The sequence below is a fragment of the Eleutherodactylus coqui genome, chromosome 9 (genome assembly GCF_035609145.1).
Source record: "Eleutherodactylus coqui strain aEleCoq1 chromosome 9, aEleCoq1.hap1, whole genome shotgun sequence".
NCBI classification, from domain to species: domain Eukaryota; kingdom Metazoa; phylum Chordata; class Amphibia; order Anura; family Eleutherodactylidae; genus Eleutherodactylus; species Eleutherodactylus coqui.
Window position 1 is genome coordinate 50,666,175 of NC_089845.1, and position 7,212 is coordinate 50,673,386.

The window sequence follows — 7,212 nt, forward strand, 5'->3', positions numbered from 1 at the left end:
ATCCGTAGCGGGCCTGATTTTCCCCGTGGACATGAGGCCTTAGGCTATGTTCACATCGCATTCCTGCATCCGGTGCTGGTTCCATCCAGGTTTCCATCGTCCATTCAGAAAACTGCATAGGGATAGAAAGCAGGAAAGAACCATAGAGCTGCAGTAGGTGAGATGGAGATGTCTTCGGTCTCCATTCCACTACGTTTACATCCTGACAGTTTTTTTTAACTAGATAGGTCAGGGGTCCCCAACTCCAGTCCTCAGGGACCACCAACAGGTCATGTTTTCAGGATATCCTATAGTAAGAACACCTGTGGCAATGTCTGAGGCACCGACAATAATTACATCACCTGTGCAACACTGAGGAAATCCTGAAAACATGACCTGTTGGCGGTCCCTGAGGACTGGAGTTGGGGACACTGAGATAGATGATCCGCAGGGGTCAACCGATTGTGAACTCTGGCAATCAGCTGATTCTCGGCACTGCTGTCAGTGCAGGAAGCAGATTGCGCTATCTGTACTGCAGCAGTCTAGTTTGGTAGTGCAGTGGAAGCTCCTATTGAATTCAATGAAAAAAATCCTGAAAGTCCCAGACAAACACTTTAATTAAATGATGTTCCGCTTCGACCCCAGTGTATCCTGGCACTGATAGCGTGCACTGCCTGGAAAACCTCTTTAAGATAGGATCTTTAGTAGACATAACTGAGGGCTGCTTAGGGACAGTGGTGTTTGGTGTTAGGGTCAGTGCCAGGAAGAGATTGGGAAAAGACATAAGGAGGTCTACCATTAGGGCGAGCACCCACTGGCGTTTTTTTACCTGCGTTTTGCGTTTTTCCTGCACAGGCATAGAGATAACATGTGTTCCTGTCCACTGGCGTTTTTTTTGCGTTGCGTTTGCGTTTTTAACATAGGAACTGTCAGTTGCATATGTGTCCTTATTTTTCTCCATGGAAATTAATGGAAAAGCCGCGAAAACGCCGTGAAAAACGCGCGGAAAAATCGCGGGAAACGCGGCGAAAACGCCAGTGGGTGCTCGCCCTTAGGGATGTGTTTTATCTGATTGTTATTTCTGTTCCACACCATTTGCTTCAGTATCTATTGACATTTTCATCAGTCATCATCATCCACTTACCATCTCATTCTTTCCCTATAATCTAATGGTGAGTTCCTAGGTTTGAGTTTGTTTTCCATTGTGTTGATACGTGCTTCATATCTATTATCCTTGCAATGGGCCAGTTGTTACACTGTTCAGCTCTACTTCAAGCTCTGGGGTATTTGAGTTCTAAGGGACATGGTTAGTGCCCAGAAAAAGCAACTGCTATAGGGGAAATCAAGTTCTGTTGTTTAGTGTCCAGCTGGCCCTATTACACAATGGAAGAAGCTGGTCTGGTGTGATAACTCATGTCTTCTTTTACATGAGTATGGCCAGGTGTGCGTATCACTTACCTGGTGAAGAGATGGCATCATAGGAAGATGGCAAACTGGCAGAAGCATTGTGACAGTTTAGCCAATGTTCTGCTGGAAAACCTGAGGTGTCGGCATTCATGTGCATGTTACTTTGACATGTACTGCCTCGCTAAACATTGTTGTAGACCAAGTATACAACTTTGTGGCAATGGTGTTCCCTAAGGGCAGTGGCCTCTTCCAGGAGGATAATTCGTCTTGCCATACTGAACAGATTGTTCAGAAATGGTTTGAGGAGCATGACAAAGAATCCAAGATGTTGCCTTGGCCTTCAGTCTCTCCAGATCTTAATCCAGTCTATATATATATATATATAAAGGTGAAAGCCCTCACTGACTCACTCACTCACTGACTCACTCACTAACTCGCCACTAATTCTGTAACTTCCCGGTGTCGTACAAACATGAAATTTGGCAGGAGCATTCTTTAGGTCCTAAATAGGAAAAATAAAGGGGTCACAACTTGATAATTCAATGCTAAGTGCAAAAGTATTAGCACCCCTGTGTAATGTACCTAATCTAATTCTCTAACTTCCTGATGTCGTACAAACTTGAAATTTGGCACGAGCATTCTTTAGGTCCTGAATAGGAAAAGTAAAAGGGTTACAACTCAATTATTCAATGCTCATTGCAAAAGTAAGTGCACCCCTATGTAATGTAACTTCCCTCTGTCGTGCAAGCGTGAAATGTGGCACAATAATTTAACTGACCTCTGTGTGTATATACTGAGAACAATCTAACTGACCTGTGTGCATATACTAAAAGGCTGTAAAGTCCATAAGGAAGCGGCCATGGACTGCGGAGATGGAGCATGCCTTTAAGGCTAAGAAGGGACTGCAACCTCCAGTCGGGGGGTAAATTTGAATAAAAGGGGTGTTATCTTTAAGTGAGGAGAGTGGGAGGGGTGCACATTTTGCAGGGCACATGCAGTCTGAGGAGAATCTAACGCTCCTCTATGTGTATACATATTTTATTCCTCAGTTCTTCTGAAGTAACCACGACTTCATGAAAATTTTCCGTCCAAACAACAGGGAAACACCTGTACCAATTAATTCAGGTGGAGCTGGGTATGTCAGCTATAAATTCGTATAATAACCTGGCTAGTTTATCTATTAACCCCTTAAGGCCATGGGCTTTTTTTCCCCATTTTCCTTTTTTCCTCCGACCTTTTAAAAAAATCATAACTCCTTTATTTATCCATCGACGTCGCTGCATGAGGGCTTGTTGTTTTTTGCGGGACGAGGTGTATTTTTCAATGGTGCTATTTAATGTAACATATAATGTACTGAAAAACTTTTTAAAAATGCTAAGTGGAGTAAAATGGAAAGAAAACGAAATTCTGCTATCGTCGGGTGCGTCTTTTTTTCTACGGCGCACAAACTGCAACACAAATGACGCGATAACTTTATTCTAAGGGTCGGTATGATTACTACGATTCCAAATTTATATCTTTTTTTACTGTACTATTTTTTATTTTTTTCCAAAGACATTGAATTTTTTCAAAATTATTTTCTGTCGCCATCTTCTGACAGCTATAACGTTTTTATTTTTTCGTCGACGTAGTTGTGTGAGGGCTCATTTTTTGCGGGACATCTTTTCTTTGAGATAGGGTGGCCAAAAAAGCGCAATTCAGGCGTTTTTTATTTTTACGTTTTTGACGATGTTCACTGTGCGGGTTAAATATTGCATTATTTTGATAGATCAGACTTTTATAGATGCAGCGATATCATATATGTGTTTTTGTTTTATTATTTAGATTATTTTATTATAAATATGGCAAAAAATTTTTGGGATAATTAGAAAAAATGTTTAAAACTTATTTTTACTTTTTTTATTAGTCTCCAGAGGGGACAAGAACATGCGATGCTTTGATCGCTCCTGCAGTATGATGTAATTCAAAAGCATTACATCATACCACGATGTTGCACAAATGTACTGTGCTATACACTGCTTGTCAAAGGTTAGGATTCTGGGGGCCCACTGGGAGATTCACTTAGTCCGAGCCTGGTAGTTAATAATAGGGACCAACCATCCAGGGTAGCTTTTGTTACCCGTTATAATATGCAACATGAACAACTTAGGAAGGTTCTTGTAAAACATTGGGGCATCTTGTGGTGGGTCCCTCAACTGACAAATGAGTTTTTGCAGCGGCCAAAAATATACTGACCCAGTTACTCCATCTTTAGACTTCATCATGGGGCTCTTCAGCAGGGGCGTAACTATAGAGGATGCAGGGGATGCGGTTGCACCCGGGCCCAGGAGCCTTAGGGGGCCCATAAGGCCTCTCTTCTCCATATAGGGAGCCCAGTACTATGAATAAAGCATTATAGTTGGGGGCCCTGTTACAGGTTTTGCATCGGGGCCCGGGAGCTTCAAGTTACGCCTTTGCTCTTCAGGTTGCTTTAGGTACAATTTCCGTAAATGTTGCAGGAATATTCACCACTATAGAAGAGTGATCTTCATAGCAAATGAGAATAGGCCATATCAGCTGAAAAACTTTCTTAATTGTAGGTTGCATTATATAATCTACCTGTTGAAATGCTCATGTGGGCTGAAATATGAGGGGAGGACCATTAATGTTTAAAAAAAATAAGCCCCTATAAACTACGAATACTTTGCACAGGTTTTTGAAGCATAATGTATCTCAACTCTTTATGACCCACCATTATAAGGATCCTTCCCCCTGCATCTCATCCCCCTGAAAAAGATCCTCAAGAATTTTCAAGGTTATGTACAAAAACATTTCGTTCTGGATCTATAAACTGGACACCTCAGCACTAGAGATGAGCGAGCACGCTCAGATAAAGCAGTTACTTGAGTGAGCATCGCTCTTCTCGAGTAACTGCTTACTGGTCCGAGCAGGCTCGGGGGAGGCGTGGGTGTAGCGAGGGGGAGAGTGAGAGAGATCTCACCCGCCGCTCCCCGCTTGCCCCCCGGAGCCTGCTCGGACCAGTTACTCGAGAAGAGCGAATGATTTCTGCCACGTTTCACGCAGCAGAAGTCCACGGCGTTATCCAGCAGCTATTAGGTTCTATTGAACCTAATAACTTTCCGCCTTTCAACGCTCAGGCTGCGGAATTCTACTGCGGAAATCCGCAGCGTGAAAGAAAGCTCGCATGCTCTAATTGCCGGGGAAAAACGCACGGCCGGCTTCCATTGTAGTCAAAGGAAGCCGTCTGTCACATGATACTTCCGCTGTGAGTACAGCGGAAGTATCGTGTGATTACGCGTCACCACCCACTGCCGGCGTGTCATGCGCTGCACTGCGCATGCACGATGGCTCACCGAACGGGACTCACGTAGCGACTCCGGAGAGGTGAGTATGGGGTCTTTGGGGGGAGGGGCCGTGTCGGACTCCACTGCGATGTTCCACTGGTGGAGTCTAACACAGTTGAGGGCATAAGCCCTTATACACACACCATCTTTTGTAGGTATGTCGGAATACATGTCCCTTAATACTTACCACCAGATAGTAGTCCTTCCGGTCTGTGGAGCGCAAACCTGCTTCTAGGAGATGTTCACTTTCACTGACACCAATGTACTTCATGTACATGCATGATGATCCTTATTTGTATATATACCAGCATTTCTCTGCTTGGTACTGTATTGCTTGATCAAGATGGCAACTATACCCATTGTCTTCCGAAATGCATCACATGTCTCTTCATGTCACTGCAATAAAGTATGGGTTGTCAGCAACTTGGATGTTCTCCGTCCATGTTTATTTGTAAATGGAAAGATCACATCTGATAAGCGAACTTGGATTCCTGAGAGTTTAATGCTGTTCACTTCCCCCCTGACAAGTAAGTTGTGTTTTTTAAAATATATTATTAATACCACCCTCAACTCTGAGCGCTGGGATATATGTCCTTTTTCCTTTACTCTCCATTAGCTTGTGGGTGCACTGTTACATTTGGATGGCATACAGGGGCTATTTCTGGCTTTTGGGGGCACGGAGAGGGTACTTTCAGTTTGTAGGGGCACATACTTTTGCTCAGAGGCACAGTCTGTGAGCACTTTTTATTCAAGGTCATAGTGTAAAACACAGCCTGGAGATGTGCTGCAAAAATGAGGAGCAGAAGACATTTAGGCAGCAAACTCTGCAGAGACTTGTGGCCAGAAGTCATCATGGTGCTCAAGGCTGCAAAATATAAGTAAGAGAACAACTGCAATTGGACATCTCCTGTGATCACTAAATGGAAATGTTTATTCTTCCCTGACTGTATGTGATGAGTACGGTAGTCACTGTATGGTCTGAAACTAGCCAGTAACATGGAAGTGCTAAATGACCCACTACCAAGGAATTGTGTCACCTATCCTGGTTCACACAGGCCAGCCGAATAAAACGCATCCACACATGTTGAGGTCCAAGGCACACAGAACACACCGAATAGCATAGCTTTGTACCTGGGCCTAATTTACGTATCATACTTAGTACCTATGAATTGTTAAATTCCTGATACTAGACATGACGGCCATATATTCCCCATTGGAGCGCCTCCTGGGGAAATATGGCTGAAATATTAAATCGGGATTTCCTACAGATCTTCCTAGCATATACTCAACCCTCCTTAATGACATTAGGAAAAGGCCGGAGGGGGTGTTCTTCTGCGGAGGCCTTAAAACTGTGTGTTTTTTTTAATCCAAATTGTCAGATCACAGAGATATGCTGCTGCATATGGACTGTCCTGTTAGTTTCTAGGGACTCCGCCGAACAGACCTTTTGGCTTGTGTATTCTAAAATCTAGTAACTTTCTTTTAATTTCTTCCTGTTTATTTTAAAATACTGTCCTGTTGTGTATTAATACTGTATTTCCTTATACTCCCGTGTAACAACCTCTTCTGTATACTTTTGTACATATATATCTGCATTGCTAGTTGTTTTCTAGAATAAATCTACAATTTATAAGTCAGCCTTGTCCATTTTAAATTGAATCATAACTCTGTGTTCATAATTTATACGTCTGGGTTCTAGTTTACCTGTAACCAACTGGTGGTGGCAGTGTGTATTTGTGTAGGCATTGTATAGCGCTGGAGTGTGTTAGAACAGATCAGGTAGTGATTTGTGCTTTCGGTCTGCATGTGGCAGGACCCCGGGAAAGTTGGATACAAATTAGCCTGTATTCTAATAACTCCAGGCTTGCAATCCTGCTAGAGTGATCGATCGAGGCTCTGCTGTGATGGTTGGTAGCGTCAAGTGCGCTCCAAATAGTTGATCCATGAGTAGTCGGCGACTGAGGCGGGATCGATAGGTATCATTCCCAGTCCACTCTCTCTGTCCGTACGTGACAAGCATGGTTCTGGTGCTGTATATGTTATCTTTATTCTGATGCACTACTTATATAGTGATCTTAGTTTGGTTGTAATATTTATGTTTTGCCATATTTATGTATTGAGCTTGGTTTTGGTGCTACATTTATGTTATGATCTTGATTCTGGTACTGTATGTATGTCCTGCGATTGGTTCTGAATTTATGTACTGAGTTTGGTTCTGGTGCTATGCTTACGTTATGCACGTGGTTCTGGTGCCATATCTATGTTAAGTAAACCATTTATAGGTGGTAACATATGGTGTAGCTGGCAGTATATGACCAAACCATGCCAACTACATTGGCCACGGGTCACACAGTTTTGCCAGTAAATCATGCTACCATTGACCGCTGCAGGTGGGGATTGGTTTGGTAGTGTGCAGCCAGCCACACTGTGCTTTTCCACCTTTCTGGTGGGCCACAACTTATGGGCCAGGCTAAAATTTGTC